The sequence below is a fragment of the Canis lupus genome, chromosome 20 (genome assembly GCF_048164855.1).
Source record: "Canis lupus baileyi chromosome 20, mCanLup2.hap1, whole genome shotgun sequence".
In the NCBI taxonomy this organism is placed as follows: domain Eukaryota; kingdom Metazoa; phylum Chordata; class Mammalia; order Carnivora; family Canidae; genus Canis; species Canis lupus.
The window spans coordinates 48601412-48620867 of NC_132857.1; the positions used below are offsets into that span (position 1 = coordinate 48601412).

General features: G+C 33.7%; 1 protein-coding gene and 1 non-coding gene across 2 annotated transcripts in view; both read right to left on the minus strand.

The window, feature by feature from the left end:
* LRP1B (LDL receptor related protein 1B) overlaps nt 1-19456 on the minus strand; it is a 1825680-nt gene that overhangs the window by 877206 nt on the left and 929018 nt on the right. The gene's annotated exons all lie outside the window — the stretch shown is intronic.
* LOC140612155 (U6 spliceosomal RNA) lies at nt 19245-19347 on the minus strand. Its single transcript, XR_012013471.1, has one exon. It is a non-coding gene; the product is annotated as a U6 spliceosomal RNA (small nuclear RNA).

Below are 19456 nucleotides of genomic sequence, written 5' to 3' on the forward strand. Positions count from 1 at the left end.
TTTGCTAATTTCACCCTGACTTCTGAGATTTCTACCTCCATGTTTTCCATTTGCTTTAAAAAAAAATCAATTTCCATGCCTATCCATATTTGTGAATATATTTTAATGAGATTTTGAATTAAGGCATGTTTTCTTAACCTGCTGTTAGAAGAGGCATTTGCCTTGTTATGTCAAATGGTCCCTATAGAAAGAGTATTTTGAAATGGTTGCTTTCTTGGCAATATCCATTCAGGGATAGTCTCAATTCTTTTTTTTTTTTTTTTTTTTTGGACAGTCTCAATTCTTATAATGGTTGTGAATTGGCCTTTCTAGTTTCACAGATTTACTCAGGGTTAGTAATCTCCTATTATTCTAAGACTATAAACTAGTGTTCAGTGAGGCCTAATTCAGATCTTTATGTTTGAGGTTACTAAACTTGGTATTTTTAGTAATCATACATGATTTGAGAAAATCCAAAATAGCCATGTGGATAAATATGTAGAAATGCAACCATCAATTTATACACATGTATCTCTGAAGGGTTCCAGGGAACTAATCTATAGGAATAAAGGAGATCTAGTTGGTAGAAAGCAGTTCTTCCCTAAGCAGAAGCCACTTGCAGAAGTTATCAGTTTTCTTTATTCTGGAGCTTCCTATATTGACTGAAAGACATACACAGGGAATCCTTTTCCTGCACTAGGCAGAGGAACATATCATGTTTGAAAGTCTGGCCTGGTATTCAGGACTACAAAGAGGTACCCATAATGCCAGTTAGGGAAAAACATCCCTATTCATGAAATACCATTATCCAAGATTCAAGTCATGGAAGTTCTCAATGAACTATAAAAATGACTATAAAAGGTACCAAATACAGAAGAAAGGTAAATTTCCTCTTATAGAAACAATGTAAGAGATGGCAAACAGGCAAAGTAATCAGTAGCTGAATACATGCACATATACACACACATGCACACACATATATAATAGAATATTATTCAGCCTTTTAAAAAAAGAACGAAATCTTGCCATTTGCAACAAAATGGATGGGCCTTGAGGGCAATACTATGCTAAGTAAAAATTAGTCAGACAGAAAAAGACAAATACCATATGATCTCTCTTATATGTGGAATCTAAAAAACAAATAGGCAAAAACACAAACTCATAAATATAAGCTGCAAGGGTGGTGTGTTGGGAGAAATGAGTAAATGCACTTATATATATTTTAGTTTAAAAACTGAATAAAAATTAAACACACACATACATTTGACCCTTTAAACAACCATAAAAGCTACTGGTAGAGCAACAGGTGGTATGTTCAGACTATTATTTCTCCCCATCTTATAAATGAGGAAACTGAGGCACATAGAGGTTAAGTAACTCTCCCTAGACTGTACATCTGATTGTTGGTAGAGTAAGATTTGAACCTACGTAGTGTGGCTCTGGCATTTATTCTTAACCAGTTCTCAGGGCCCTTGGAGGGAGTGTTATACTGAACAAGGTGGAAGCTACCTAGCCTCTTAAAATTTGGCCTTGGGGGTCAACAAATGTAACTTCCTTTATAATGTTTTGGTTGAAACAGTAAGAAACCCACTCCGAGGAATGAGGGAGGAGCACCAAAGCATCAAAAAAAATTTGCAAACAAGCTTTAAAGTCATCACGGTGAACAAAATAGCAGCGTCGACAATTACAATACGTGATACCTAGAATGGTGTGTTGGTTTTATTTGACCTTATAGCTCCCTTTATGTGGTCCTCATTTATCTATTTCAGGAAATGAAATAGAGCCTATCCTCAAGGCAGTTCTCCATTCTAATTGATATTCTAACCCCTCCCTTAGTTCTGACAACTTTCTATGTGGTGTTGGACAAGACTTCCACCCACTCAAGTTTCATTCATTTAGTTGTACCCAAATAGAAAATTCTCTGTTGCCTGTACCCAAAACATTGCTAAACCAATTCTTTAAATTCTGTTAATTTCCTCTTTTGGGAGGATTACACAACTGCTAAATTTGCATTTTAAACTTCCAGATAATTTTGAGTAATACTATGTAGAGAGAGGGGAAAAAAGTATTTTGTTAAGGTGATGTTGGTGTATGAGTGTGTGTGTGGCAGGTGGTGGTGGTATATACGTGCTGTCCTCTGAGAAAACTGCAGTTTTTCTATTTTAACTTAACTGTAAAATGCTAAACTAATTTAGCCCAATTATTTTGAATATAGGTTCAATTTAGAAGGCCAATGATTGTCAAAAAATTTCAGCTGAAAAATATTGGAAAAATCATGCAACTGACCAGAATTCTGTTTTTCATTAAAATCTGAGTTTGCCATCAATACTGTGTTTTTGGGGGGTTTGGTTTGTTTGTTTGCTTTTTAATAGCTCTAGTGAATGCCACCACTACAGTATTTAGTGGCATATCTTTGTATGTTCTGAGGAAACAATATGACTATGGTATACAGAGAAAAATTTCAAGAGGAACATTTCCTTCTGTGCCATGGTCTAAGACAGGAATTCCACATGCAGACAGGCAAATATTAGAATGATCAAGCAGGTTCATCTGTCATGCCTTTATGGCCAAGGTTAATTCTAATTATATGGCTGGCTGCCAGATTTCTCCTTTCTTCTTTGACCAAGGCAAAAAAAAAAAAAAAAAAAAAAAAATCTGTCTGAAAGAGAGAAACTACTCAGCAATTTATAAGTCCATTTCATGTTCCCTTGCTATGTAAAAGTTTCACACCTAGAATCACACAAAGTACAACTAAACTCCTAATGCAGCATTTTTTATGTAAAAGAAAAAAAAATAATCTTTTCACCTCAAAAATCCCTGTTGCCAGTCCTGTGATTGGCAAGAGCCTCAAGTTACTTCACTAATGGAAGTCCCAAGATTCTTCTTCCTTCTCCTAAGCTCAATTAGTGTTAACCTTTGCCTTCTACCAGTAAAATGCACTTACTTCTAGCCCATAAATTATGTAAATAACATCTCCTTATTTCCAGATGGCTTTTATATTTTTGTTTTTTGCTCTCCTATCCCCTTCCACACTCGAAGAAGGCCACAAACATTTATGTGTATTCATTAAGTCATACACTGATTCGGTGAATATTTATGTTGCGTGCTATTTTAGATAGTTGGAGATACACTGGTAAAAAAATAATGTATGATTTGTACTATCAAGGAATTCACAATATGTCTATTAGACAGAATAGACCAAGTTATGCTGCAGTAACAAACAACTGCCTACATCAATGCCTTAAAACAATGCTTTGTTTCTAGCTGATGTTACATGAAGGCTCTTGAGGATCTATACATTGTAGTCATTTCATTTCTTACAGAGATGGGTGTTCCATTTAAATGCATATTTCCATAATTACTAAGATAGAAAAAGAGAATGTGGCAAATCACACATTGGCTCTAAAAGCCTCTGTCTGTAAGAGTGATGTACTTCTCACACTTCATTGGCCAAAGCTGTCATATGTGCCTGTGTAACACTCTGAGGAAGCAAGACTTACTAATAAGCGCAGGAATGCAGGATCATATTTGTCAATGTTACACTATTTTCACCACCTACATCATGCTGTAAAATTTTCATATATCTATGGACAAGTGTAATATTTCATTTAAATGTCTTATAACCTACCTAGTAGATATTGCTAGGAAACCATGGCTTCTTATCTTTCTTTTTTTTTTTTTTTTTTTAGAGCTATGTATCAACTAGGTCACACCTTATTGTCTCCTCTTTGGTCCTATGATTCAATTACTCAAAAAAAAAAACAAAAACAATAAATTATACTGCTGCCATAAATGCTGGGTCTTCATTAGTTTGCATCAGCTCCATGTTTGTTTGTTGTTTTTTTTTTTAATTTTTTTTAATATCCCCTTCCTGGTTATACATCTGTCCCTGCTTGACGTCTGGACTCAGCACATCACAGACAACTAGATTGTTTTCATTTCTGACTTCCGTCATGAGTTAATGCCCTTGCTCAAAACAAGAATTAAAGGAAACCAGACATGGAGAAAAATCTGTTTTTGACTGATTTTATTGAAGCTTAGACCTATGGCAAGATGTCATTTTAATGTTGGCACAAACATATAAGAAAAGTCCTAATTTAATAGACTATGTTGTCAGGCTTTTTTCAGTGTATAATTCTGCTTTGAAAGATTAGAATAAATTTTGGTCTGTCCAAATGTGTGACACAGCAATAACAGATCTAATTGGGTCATAATGTATCTGTTTTGCTAACTTCTTCAAATCATTTCTCTTTATTATTTTATGAAACATTATAAAAGAGAAACATGAGTTACTTAATTAAATATATGCAGCACTTAATAAACTGTGCAAACTCTTTGAGCCTTTGTTTTTATAGTACAAATAATAATAGCTCTCTCACAAAATTATAGGGAGGAGATCTGTAAAATATCTAGCACAGTATTTAGCACACAGTGACTAGGTTTTCAAAGTTCTTGTTCTCGTACATTCTGTACAATGAAGTAACTGTGGAGTTTTGAGAACGGCTAACAATTAATGTTTTGGGAAAAATCACTCAGGAATAAATTATTCTAAATAAACCACTCCACTTCCTTCCCCAAATGACAAATGTTCTGAGTGAGGAATGTCAGTATCACCAGTAAATAGAAAATACAAACAGAGTGAAAGACAAATTGCCAGACTCAAAATGAATGTCCGTGTGAATGTAATCGCTCTGGCTCAGAGAGAGAGAGAGAGAGAGAGATGAACAGCAGGGACTTTGCAAATGAGCCAGGCTGAGGTTTTATCAGTTTCACCCCCAGGCCAATACGCTGCTCCATTGTTCCAGTTAGATTTTGCCCTGAATTGAAACTACTTCAACAGTTTCATTCTTAAATCTCTCACCATCATATCTTTAATAAGTAAACAGGTGGATTTATCTGTTATGCATGGACGGAGTGGATTTTGTGTGTCTGTTTTATTCTAGCATATTGATGCAAACACATATACACTGTTTCTAAAGGTTTATTAATGTAGTATTGTCCTTGTCATATTAGATTTTAATATTTTCTTTCTAGAACCTAAGCCTCAGGAAGCTAGGGAATGTTTGTCTACTCTCACATAAGACTTTTCTAGTTTTTACTCAAGTATTTAAAGGTGTTTGATCTGGGCAGCCCGGGTGGCTCAGCGGTTTAGTGCCACCTTCAGCCCAGGGCCTGATCCTGGAGTCCAGGGATCCAGTCCTGCATGGGGCTCCTTGCATGGAGCCTGCTTCTCCCTCTGCCTGCATCTCTGCCTCTCTCTCGCGCTCTCTCTCTCTCTCCCCGTGTGTCTCTCCTGAATAAATAAATATAACCTTAAAAAAAAAAATAAAGGTGTTTGATCCAAAAAGAGATAAAGATGATATCGAATCTTACCCATTCTTTAAAGGACCAGCTTAAAGATTATTATGAAACTAGGATTTAAGTAGTAACAAAAAAAGAAAAAAAAAAAAGAAATCAACTACCTTTAAATTTGTATGTTTCCTCTATCTTATACTACCAAACATTTCAGTTATTTATTTGCATATTTTGTGTTTCCTACCAGAATATAAATTTTTAGAAAACAGGTATCTTTGGTTCTTTACATCCCTCTCATCCACATATAACTGAGTCACTTACTCTAAATTTTTGTTGAATGAGTAAAATAGGACATATTTTTGATACATAGGAAAAATCAGAACATAGCTTCAAAGTCACATTTGGATAGTCTTAGTCCTAGGATTTAAGATTAATCTGTGAATGAGGAAAATGAGGCTTCCTGGTGAAATATGTAGGAGACAGTAGTATGAGAGGCAAAAAAGGAAGCAAAAGAATTGGAAATGTCTTCAAGTGGAAGAATAAGTTAAGGAATGGAGATAGATGCCAATCTTTTTAATGGTTAAGTACTCCTAACTAGTCGTTTAAGGGGGGGGATTAAAAGAACAGAAAAGTAGAAATAAATACAATCTGATCCCGAGACAGAATGAAATGAAATGAGGAGATAGGTTTGCCATGTTTGCCTGGCCATGGTATGCCAAGGGAGCACAAACTCCTGCCATGTTATTTTCTCTTTTGTTCACTTATTCAGCTCAATTGGTTACAAGCTAGTAGGACTACAGAAACTATATTTAAAAATACTACTAATAAAACTTGGGTGTATTCTCTGTAACCCTGTTACCGACACACCATAGAATTTCTCATGTAACTCAACCATAAACAAACATCCCACATCCTACCATTTTTAACCACAAATCATCTCTTAGAATTGTTTAAATGTTTAACCATGACCAAATGTTGGAACATACTTTTAAATACTTTTCTTAAATGTCCTTCCTTATTTTACTTATTCAGTAGTTTAATTTCTCCTTTTAAATTACTTTTTATTTGGAGAAATGAAATTACCACAATTATTTCTCCCTATAATTGTTGACACTTTCCTAAAAATAAAGATGCAGACTCATATTTTTTGCTTAGATTAAAAAAATCAAGGTGTCACATATCCTTATGGGTTCATTTATTCTTAGCTTTCTCTTTGTCTAAGCAATTACCAATTTAAAAAAAAAACAACCTTTTAGATTATTCTTTTAGGCTGAATTTCAAGGGTGTGAACGAAAAACAAGCCTCATGCAGTGTTGGCGGAAATGCAAACTGGTGCAGCCACTGTGGAAAACACTGTTATTCCTCAAAAAATTAAAAATAGAACTACCCTATGATGCAGTAATCACACTATTGGGTATTTACTCAAAGAATACAAAAACACTAATTTGAAAAGATATATGAACCCCTGATTATTGCAGCATTATTTACAATAGCCAAATTATGGAAACAGCCCAAGTGTCCATCAATATATGAATGGATAAAGTAGATATATATATGTTGGGAATGTTTCCCAACTTCATAATATAACACTGTATGTTAACTATACTGGAATTACAATTAAAAATAAGTAATGAAATGTTACATATATAAAAAAAGAGGGATGCCTTTTATGAGGTTAAGTATTAAACTCTTGGTTTCAGTCCTCACATTGAGATCTCAAGGTTGTGAGCTTGAGCTCCAAATCGTGCTTCATGCTCAGTGTGGAGTCGATTTGAGATTCTCTCTCCCTCCCATTCTCCCCCTGCTGCTCATGCTCTCTCACTCTCTCTAAAATAAATAAATGAATCTTTTTTTTTTTTTTTAAAGAATAATGGTCAAACTCATGACATATTTTCAAAAGCTTAATTTATCAGCTTTTATAGTATGGGAGCTACCATTCTCATCCATAATTGTGATTCTAGAAAATTATATATCATCTCAGAATATTTTCTAACTTCTTTGTTTCATTATACCCTGAGATGTACAACACTAACATTCAACTGTCTACAACTGAAAACATCTTTCCCATCAAATATGCTTCTCTTCTCTCTTCCCTATCTGAGAATGGCATCACCATCTAATGATTCAAGCCAGAGACATCCCATAAAAATGAATTTGCACAAATTCTTATCACAACTTGTAGAAGTCTCTCAAAATCTAACAGTTTATTTTTATTGCTATTGCTTTAGTTCAGGATTATAAAAACTCTTCTTTGTGTTATGCCAACTACCTCCTAACTTGCTCCCCTATCTCTGTTGTCTCTTATCAGTAATCAAGGAAAAGAGCAGGATAGCCTAGAAAAAATCTAGGACTACCAAAATTAAATGATAGTACCACACTATTACAATTAATGGTTTATGCATTACTTTAGCAGTACAAATAAAACAGAAAAAAAGTAATTTATGTAGCATTTGTATAAATATAAAATGAATAGAAAAATAAAAGTGATCGATAGTTTTGTTTTTTTAATATAGGGAATAATCTAATTGGACTACTTATTATGGTGGGAATACAATTGTTTTTTGCCTCATTAAAGACAATCTTTTTTATTTTTATTTGTTTTTGGTTTTGTTTTGTTTTTTAGGGTTTTTTTGGAAAGACAAATATTTACTTAATGATCCCCATCTACATTGGAAATGAAACTACAAGGCTACTGTTGAAAAAAATATTTTTACTGAAAGCTTACCTCTTTTTCAAAAATTCACATATATAATAATGCTTTATATATATATATATATATATATATATACACACACACACACATTGTTTTCTGTATTTAATTATATTTCCTTATTTGAGACTGTAGATTTCTTGGTATAGATAGGGAATATAGTGTTTAATTTAGGGGTGCTGGACAAGGAGGGGATACTTCTTATAAACATTTAAAAATATACATCCCTGTGATACATTTGAATTTTCATATATTAAGGACTTGCATCCTTTAAAATTCTAAGGACACATTTTATTTTTATAGCAATAGGAACAACTGTGTTTCTGAGTTTATATATAAAATCATACACTGAGTTTATATAAAAAATTGCATACATTGCTGACAGAATTTTACTAAAGTAAGTCGTGGAATTTTACTAAGTTAATATTATTCATGTAATATAATTTTAAATATTACACTTAGTAGCATTTCCCAAGTAATAATGACTCAATTTATTTAACAATATTAGTTAAATATTAAGAGTATATGTAACTGAATGTACTTTTGAAAAATCAACTGGTCAAAGGATCAACAGTTGATACTTAGAAAATGGCTCAAAATGGTGTCAGGATAGTGGTCCTTGAGTCAGTCTCTACTTTCCATAAATCCTGTAGTAACAGGAAAGGACTCCAAATTATATTATTATGAGAGACTCAAACACTCAACTATTCTCTAGAATTCAAAAGGAATTAAAAACTCTCATATGACTGATAAAACTGGAATCAAAAATACCATGACCAATCGGCATATTCTGACTGAAACTAAATGAAACCACTAACCAGAGAAAAAAATGGAAACACATTTTGCATCTCCTTATCTATTTGTCACCTAAGTCAGAAATCCAGGGCCCATGCCAGGCAGTTGGACCGCCAAGGTATGAGACTGGACTTTGAGGAACCCAGAGTGCTGGTCCTTCCCTCTTCTATCACTGCATCCCCTCCCAAATCAATTCACAAACCACAATTCTGTGTAGGAAGTAGGAGAAATTTAGAAGTACCACCACATAACATGCTAAGAGGAAGAGTTCTCTTAGTTCAGGTAACTGTAGAATCAGAAGTTAATATATGAGACCCACTGGTAGATACGCAATTTAGGCATTTTGATGATTCTTTTCTTTCTATTTAAAAAGCCAAAGTCTAGGGGTGCCTGGGTGGCTCAGTCCGCTAAGCATCTGCTCAGGTTATGATTCCACAGTCCTGGGGATGGAGCCCCACATGGAGCTTCCTGCTAGGAGGAGAATCTTCTTCCCCCTCTATGTCTGTCCCTCCCCCACCACTCATGCTCTCTCTCTCCCTCTCTCTCTCTCAAATAAATAGATAAAAATCTTAAAAAAAAATCAAAGTCTGGAAACAGGTAGTTGAAGTTAATGCAACATTTTGAAGCAGAGGCACAGTGAATAAATGTCTGCTAGAAAAATCTCAGTATTGTGAGATCAATTAGGGTTGATGAAAGGTACAGAATACTTTGCAGGATTCTATTCTATCCTGCCCAATGAAATCTTGTTCTCATTCCCAACTTCATCCACCCTTCACAAGTCTAACAAGCAGGAAAATAGTTATATTGTTGCATTTCACTGGATAAAGCACTATCTTGTACAGTCTTTAAAAACAAAGAGGCTTTTTGTCACTTATCATTTGCTTTTAAACTTAGAAAAATATATGGATATAAAGAGCATATGTAACACTCTTATATAATTTACTTTTAAATTTACAATACCTGAATAAAAAGTTTATGCAATTTTCTAAATGCATTAATACAAATGCATGTGACAGAAATACAATATATTAACAGTTTATTCTGAACATAAGTAATGTCTGATTAGTACTTTTTATGTATATCTTTATCAAATTTTCTATAAAATTTACATATTACAGGAGAAAGAATTTTAAGCCATTAGTACTCTGGAGAAGAATAGTCTCACCTTCTTCTGTGGAACTGGGAAAGCTAAGTATCAGGGAGGAGAACTAATGAAGCGAGGTACATGGATAGTAGCTACAGAGTCGTAAATAGAACCTTGGCTTTTTTTTATCATCTTTCTATTCTTTGTATATATGTTAAATTTTTTAAATTAAAAATGCTAACATGTAGATGTAGATTCTTCTACATTTTTATTCATTCAAATATATAGCAATAACCTATCATGAGCAAGATCTTTGTCAACAAGGAACTAACAAATCTCACTTAGGTGTATTCTTTTCATTAAGCACAAAAATAGTGTGCTGAAAAAGTTTACTAATAAGCTAGTTATCGTTTGTTTAATTCTATTTGTTTAATACTTAGAACTAATACTAAGTTCTAAGAAAAGAACTTAGTTGTAAAAGCTATGTAAGAATTTATTCTATGAACATAAGAATGATCTAACGAAAACATTAAGCTATTTTATCCTTAAAACTCTCATAGATGTAACTCATGTGATTGTCATTGGTTAGACACGGGTAAACAATAGCTATTGAAGTCTGTACACAAAAAAATATTGTTTTCACGTTTGCATACATTTCACTTATTTGGATATGCAAATACATCAGTTCTCATAAGTAGCCAATCATTTTTTCTAACTATTATAAATCTAGGGATGCCTGGGTGGCTCAGTGGTTGAGCATATACCTTCGGCTCAGGGCCTGATCCCGGGGTCCGTGGATCGAGTCCCACATTGGGCTTCTCCTAGGAAGGCTGCTTCTCCCTCTGCCTCGTCTCTGTCTCTCTCTGTCTCTCATGAATAAATAAATAAAATATTTTTTAATAAAATCTTTTCTTAAAAATATATTTTAATATATTGTATTTATGACGAGCTCTGTTAAGTGTGTGAAATGTTGGATATTCCTATTTTCTCACTGAATACAGAAAGAACTGCTATACAAATATTATCATTAAATGCTTAACCTCACATGAATCACATCAATATATGGCTTTCTTTTTAAACTGTTAAATTAAACTTATATTTGTTCTGTATCTTTTTGTTTTCCTGCTCCTAATACACAATTCAATCTTCTTTTCTCTGAAATAATTCTGAGAATTCCAGTGCAGCTTTGTTGCAATATGATGGTGAGGGTCAGCTAAACTGAAATCATAACATAGGAAGTAAAATATATAAATTAGACCATTTAGCAGGTATTCAATATAATTAAAATCATATCATTTTGTGTCCTTTTTTAAGTATATAAAATATGAATTTTGTTCATTTACAGACAAGTTAGTGAAACACAGAGAAAGCTTCTGACAGGAAGCAGCACTATTGACACTACCCAGGGCTTTCTGGAGTCTGTGCTCCCATCTCTCCAAGATACTTGCCTTTTCAATTTTGTTTTCTCTGTGGTCTATCCTGAGAGAGCAAGGTATCACTTATTATGAACTTCTTTTAAGTAACAAACAAAGGGAATCCAAAGTCATGGTTTAACTTCAATCTCTTTTCCTTTTCTTAGTTGTAGTGCTATGCAGCCACAACATATATTCCTTTTTATGCTTCTTTGCACAGGAGGCATCTTTCTGACTGCCAACTATAAGAATATTTCTCTGACTTCCCATCTCTGAATATTAGAAGTGAACATGGAAAATTCTGATTCCAGATACTTTGTTTAGAGATAAAAAAAACATAAATGCTCAGTTGGTAAAGTGTAAGCCAGTTAATAACATCAATCTGGAGTATTTATCTATAGTCCAGAGTGTCTGGTATTACTTTTAATTATTTCTTATAACCTATTTCACCCCATGTTTCTTGCAAGATCCTTGAGTGATACAATGGTCCTACACATTGCTATTCTTAATAGTGTGTTGTGACAAATTTAGTGCTTCATAAATATTTCCACAATGATTAAATGAAGAAGGAAATTAATGCATAAAGTCAATTCTTTTTTTATAGAAGACACTTTACTCCTTCTAGCCAGTCTCCTATTACCCTAAAACAATATATTTTCACATATCATTTTAACATTATCTCACTTTCATAAACTAATAGTAGTCTTCTGCATTTCCCTTACTAAAAACTTCCAGTATAATTTTATAGTTTATTAGAATATATAAAAATAGGATTAGAAGGGAAATAATTTAGTTAAGCCATACATGATCATAAATTGCTGTGAAACCAATCTAAATCAGGGAAATATTTAAAGAAACATAAGATCTTAGAATAACAAAAAAGTGAACTGATGAGATCAAAAGGCAACTGTGTGAAAGTGCCAGCCCAGTGTTCTGGGGCAATTAAAATGCTTGAGCATAAGCTTCTCATACAATGACAAAATTAAATACAGCCTCTCAAATGACAAGAAATAACTCGATTATTCAGTAAGTTGGGCAAAAGAAGTCCTATTGTTTAGAGTCACAGTTTAGCTTTCACTATTACATTTTAATTTTTTTTTTAATTTATTTATGGTAGTCACAGAGAGAGAGAGAGAGAGAGGCAGAGACACAGGCAGAGGGAGAAGCAGGCTCCATGCACCGGGAGCCCGACGTGGGATTCAATCCCGGGTCTCCAGGATCGCGCCCTGGGCCAAAGGCAGGCGGTAAACTGCTACGCCACCCAGGGATCCCTACATTTTAAAATATGAGAATATGAGCAAGTAAAAGTCATTAAAATTGTTAGCCATCCGAGAAATGCAAATTAAAGGTATAAGATTTCATTACATGCCTACTAGAATTGATAATGCCGAATGCCAGAAAGGATACAGAGTAACTGGATCTTATATTGCTAGTAAAACTGTACAGACTCTGGAAAACAGTTTGGCAGCTTTTTTTGTTTGTTTGTTTGTGTTTTGTTTCTAAATAAAATTAAACATGAATTTACCATGGAATTGACTCATCAATCACACTCTTGAGTATTTATCCTAGAAAAAATGAAAATCTATGCTCACATGAAAACCTGTACACAGATGTTCATGGTAGCTTGAAATAATTTATCGAATAAATAATTTATTTAAAAAATAAACAGCTTAAAATTGGAAATCACAAAAAGGTTTCTTTTACATGTGAAAGGATAGATAGCATGTATTATATTTCTATAATGGAATACTACCCAGAAATATAAAGGAATATACCACCAATATGCACTAAATGAATGGAACTTCAGGGAATCATGTTGAGTGGGGGGAAAAGCTAACCTCAAAGTTTTTAATTGAATAATCTTCCACTTAGTAATATTCTTGAAGTCACAAAATATGGTCATGAGAATAAATCAGTGGTTGCCAGAGTCAGGGCTAGGGAAGAGGGTGACTTTAAAAGGAAAAAAGAAAAGGAGTTTTTCATTGGTGATTAATGTGTTCTGTATCCTGATTTTGGTGATGTTTACATCAATATGTACATGTGAAATTTCAAAGAACTATAAACTAAAAAAGTGTGCATGTGAAATCTGAATAAGGTTGGTAGTTGAGTTAATAATATTGTACCAATATAAATTTCCTAATCTTAATGATCATGTAAGATGTTATCATTAGGAGAAGGTGGGTGAATTGTTTATAAGAGTTTTCTATTAATTTTGCAACTTTTGGAGAGTCAAAGTATTTTAAAATTAAAGTATTAAACAATAAAATAAAGGATACTTTTTTCTTTTACCATTTGCCTAAAGTAGAGGCAAATTATTATAAAATTCAATGGTTTTCTCCATTACCTTTTTTCTTTTTTTTTTAATTTTTATTTATTTATGATAGTCACAGAGAGAGAGAGAGAGAGGAGAGAGGCAGAGACACAGGCAGAGGGAGAAGCAGGCTCCATGCATCGGGAGCACGACGTGGGATTCGATCCCAGGTTTCTAGGAACGCACCCTGGGCCGAAGGCAGGCGCTAAACCGCTGCACCACCCAGGGATCCCTCTCCATTACCTTAGATTTATTTTCCAATTTAGCTGTTACTATTTGTACATTTATCTTATAAAAAATTATGAAATGGAAGTTCCATTTTCCTCATTACTACAACATTGGAGAGAAATAAGATAAAAATATAGTGATGAATAAAAAGTAAATTTGTCAAATAACCACTTTTGATTTTTTACACAATTAAATTTTGTTTGCCAGTTCTTCTCAGGCTGTATCATTTTCAAACACAGCTGATAGGAAGGGGGAGATAGTAACAAATAAAATAATTTCCAATAAAAAGACGAGAACACCACCACCAAAATCAACAAGATATTTGGACACAATTCTCCATTGGATCTCTGACATTTCTGCCCATTGTTTTAAGCAAAGGCATTGGTAACTTCTGTATTGCTCTTTCAGGGACGTTTGTAAAGCAAATGGTGTCTTTCTCTGGGGTAGGGGGAAGATTTGTCACCTGACCAGAATAACGAAGATAATGCCTCTCTCCAGGGCAACGATTGGTGGGCCAGTGGCTAGCTGTAGCCTTACAAAATTGGTGGTTTCCTAAACTCAAAGTTGCTCAGCTATCATACAAACTTACTTTGTGCATATCATCCATTTGGGTCCACCTTTGCATTCCTTGCAGGGGACTTGGGGAGCCTATGTTGTGATGAATAAAGTAAATTGTAAAGACTTCAGAAATTTCAGGATTTCTTCCTGACAGTGCCTTGGCACAATGTATTTTTTTCTTCCCCTCTAGTGGCAACTCCAGACCTGCCTAAATGTATATAGTCTCTGGATGGCAGCCTGTTCAGAATGAGAATTAGGACGTTAAAACTTAATTCTGGTCACAGTTTATAAATATGCTCTGGTGCCTCTTTCATTTGACTCTTCCAGGCAAAGCTCTGGATGATGTAAGAGAAGACTGAAGAGAAAAGAAAGATGAAGTTATAGCAACTTCACACTTTGTGAAGGTGGAGGAAGCGCAAAAATCCTGTACTTGGAGGAGAGATAACCTCAGAATGCGGGATGTATAGGGACGGGAAGGACATTAATGATCTTTCAGATCTGTCCCTAGAGGCTTCCACCAGACTATAAGCATCCTGGTGCTACTCTTTTATCTTTTCAATGATGTTTGAAAAGGAAGGGAACCAATTTGAGTGTGGAGCTCATGCTGCCTGCGGCCCTGTGAGTAATAAAATACTTTATCTTTGACCCCAAGTCTCCTGTGTTGTGCCAAGATCTAGGAAGCCCTGGCCCGCACACTGGGCTTGCAAATAGGATAAGAATCTCAGATTATTTGTACTTTTGACATATACATAAAATAACTAAAGAAGTCCAGTTTAATTATATACTGGTTTTCCAAATTTGAAAATATAATTTGGAAGTATAGGTCTAAAAATAATAGTACTGGGCTCTGGATGATTTAAAGTGTTTTTATTGTTGGTTTATCATTGAAGTTCACAAATGCATATGTAATAATTTATCTGCTGTCCTGCCATGCATCCTTTTGGCTTCTAATTCTTGTGGACTCTACAGTGGATAGTTAAAAATGAGCTTTGATTTTCCATATATTGACAGCATTTCACTTTGTTCAAAGTAAATCTTGCTCAGGAGGCATGCATAAGCCTAGGAAATTAACATACAAAGGGCAACACTCAACCAATAGAGGAAAGGAGTTTGTCATGATCAGTCCTCAGGTAGGCAGTTCTGACAAGCATTCCATATGCTTCTCAGGAATTTCTAAGGAGGATTAAGCCCCAGTTCATCACAGTTCCTGCAGTAACATGCTTTATATTGCCTTTACTTCCTTCCTGTACTCTTCTTCACCCCACACTCTTGCTTCCTGGAATAACCACATAAATAACCTACCTAAACACAAAAACTTGTTTGAATCTCTTATTTTGTGTAGTGCCTAATTTAAACAAATGGCACGGCTCATTTCACAACAGATATGTTTAGGTTGCATATTTAAAATTTATGTTTTCTGTTTAAGCAAATTCACATACTTCCATAAAATGAAATTAAAGGTTTATATTACAAGATATAGTTTGAATTGAATTTTACAAAAAGGAATTAAAAACCCCTCAACCTGGTAGTAATACTGTTTTGTGCTACAAGATGAGTCTACTGATTATGACCATTTGGATATATGACAATTTGTGAATTTACTTTGGGATACATTAGGACTGTATCTTACCAAATCAGGATTATAACACCTGCTTTGGCCCCAAGTCAAAATAATTATACTCTGCAGATAACTATTGTATTGTATCTTGGACTTATCTAATGTAAGACATTTGGGGATACTCTAAAAAAACATTGAAATTTTGATGCTACTTGATGTTTTTGTGGAAAATCTACATTAGAGCTTCTAAGAAACAGAGACTGAGAAAAACATTAATCTGCATTGTATGCATAAGATATTTAATTCAGCTCCAGTTGTATTGAGTTGGATGGCATTTAGAGAACTCGTAATGTGAGTGAGAGAATCTGTGATTGCTCTACAAGGAAGCAGAAGGTGGAAATGGAAGTTAGAAGAGTGAACAGCATCTAACAGAGAAGTTAATGGCCCTGTGATGATATATGGCGAGCTGGAGAAATTAAGAGCTTCGTGGAATTTTTTGCTTCTTCCTTAATTAGCGTTTGGTTTGGGAATACAACTCAATCATTGTTGAACTCTATGGTAGTACAAAGTTGACTAATAGTAGTGAAGAAATCCTCAGTTTTCATCTATATCCATCAATGATCATACTAGACAGGCTAAACTGATGAATACTAAAAATTAGCTTACAAACATATAGCTGTCTCCAGATAACAAAGCATTCTTATAGAGGTTGCCATATGTAATGCTTATTTCCTAATGAGGGTAAATGAGACAAAATTGTTCACATTTTATAAATGCTGCTTTTGAATGTCAGATAATGATTTTTTTCACGTGGTTGTATAAAGCAACTAGTGGGACGCTAAGCTAGAATTATACTCAAGGTATTCCAACCCAAGTTATAGGTTTTCTTCTCCTGTAGTCATTATGATCATGTTTATTTGGGGGTCATATTTCTTTTTGTGACTGTAACAAAAAGATTTTGCTGAAATCCAGATTTGGAGAAGCAGCTTTAAATCCCCCATAGCCTCATTAAAGAGAAAATAAGCTCTGGAATTTAGAGGATACAGAGTCATTCTAAGAAGGAATAAGGCAATAGGAAATACAGTAGCAGCTGGTCCAGAAATCTTTTACTGATTACTTTTATAATGTTTTCCTACCCAACTACTAAATGTAGTTACTATTTTTTCCTTATTTCTCTTTGACCCACTATCTCAATGGTTCAGTGTTTTAATCACCTCGTTCTTGAAGACATCACACTTCCTCTGATCTTTCCATTCTTCCCAAAGAACCCACTTTCACAATAAACTCAAATAACAATGAGACAGTGAAGTATCTTCACTGATTTTTAATTTCTGACTTTTTAAACAAATTGTTTTGCAGAGAGAATGTGGAATAAACAAGAACACTTAAAAGTAGCTAGAGGGCTCTAATCCCTGGTATATTTCAGAAAAATCATTGAATTTGGGAGTTGAAAGAAAACCTTACAAATCACCAGTTATGAATTAACCAAGGTTACCTGAATCCAGAACTAGAAGCCAAACCTTTTGACTTAGGCCAGGGCTTTTCCCAATATTGTATCCTCCACATCACCAACAATCTTGTTTTGCTTTCTCTACTTTTTAGTTGTCTTTTCTCTGTTAAGCCTTCGGTGGTGAAAAGTTGATAGCATTGATTAAATGTTCATGCTATTATAAATATGATATAAAAATTTATATTATAAATATGATAAATAAGATAAAGTCACTAATCCCCATGGAATATCATGATTACAAACAATATTAGCTAATATTTTTTTCATCATCTATTAGATATACATTTACCTCCTACAAGTTCACAATATCCAGGATTTACATATTAATTATTCACTTATTATTATTTTGTTCATTTAGGAAGTGTATCATCCTCCTCTACCAATATAATACAAAATTGTGTTGTTAATAATTTTAAGTATAATTGAACCATTAAGAAAATAGGAACAAGAGCATATGCTTAGTAAGTTATCTCCATTTAAATGGGTTTATAAAGGAAAATAAAAAATTAAAAGTTTCACATAATTTGTGATTATATGAATAATCATGACTAAATTCTCACTCATTGAAAAATAATCATTTTTAGTTAGAAGTCTTAGTTAACACAATGGTCATTATAGTGAGCTTCTAATATTTTCTTAATTAGCATGCTTTCAGTTGAAGTCTTAAGCCATAGCTATTTGTAATAAAGTAAATCTTTTCTATCTATGATACATTCATAATATATACACATAATAATATAAAAAAAATGATGTTTACTCTCTTTAAGCAGGTACTACCCTAGTCCAACCAACCGTTAACTATCTGGAGCTATTGAAATAGGCTCTTCATTGATCTCTCCATTCCCATTTTACCTCCACAACACACACACACCATACTTCACAATAAAAAAGCATTCTATATTGTAATCTGGGCAACTGATGGGCTTAAAATTTTCCAATGTGGCTTCCAAGGTTCTGAACAACACAGCCCCAGCCTCTCTCTTCATATTCATTTTGAGCCACTCTTCTCCTTGGTTATTGTACTCCAGCCACACTGTTCCTTTCCCAGTTTCTCAAACATGCCCCACTCTCTTCCTCCTCAAGTATCAGACTTGGTCCCTCTCTGCAATGCTCCTTGCACTCCCTGTCGACATTACCACTTTCCATAATGTTCCCATCTCATCCTTTAAGTAACATTTTACATGTCATCTCCTCAGTGAGACTTTCACTGACCAGCTCACTTAACTAACGTCCTCTCTGTCAGTTTTGACAATAACACATTGTTTATAATCACATACTACTTATCATAATTTGTATTTATGAGTATATCTATGTATGAAAGTACTTCTTGGTTGCACTGGAGTAAAAAATATATAGCACTTTAATAACTTGTTTTTATAAGAAATATCAATTAAGCTCAGCTTTTAAATAACTTAAAAAAAGATTTAAAAATACATTATTTTATAGTAGAGTGGGACTAGCGAATCCAAAAATAAAATGTAATACACATAAAACATAAAATCTCTATATTTCAAAAGCACCTATCCCATAGAGTTCATTCAGATCCAGTTGCTACATCCTAATTTAAAAGACTGAAAAAAAAAAAAGTCTGGTGGCTACTCTATTTTTACTTTTAAAAAAAAATTTCCCAATATATTGATTATTTTTAAAGAATTTTAAATAATTTGAGCCTTATAGAAAAGTCATAAAAATAATACAAAGGACTCCCATAAACTTTTTACCCTGAATCCCCATTATTATGATTTTACCATAATCATTTTATCACCAAATACACAAAAAAAAACATATAAAATATAATGTGTCTAAAAATATGGAATATAAAATGCTTCACAAGTGTTATCCTTATGTAAGAGTCAGGGTAATCTTTGTATTGTTCCATATTTAGTATATGTACAGCTAAAGTATACACTTATGTTTTTAATTTTGCCCAAATCTAGCTTCCATTATATTTTCCAAATATCACGTCTACATGAATTTACCAAAAGAGGCATTGTGCATATAATAAATATCAATGTT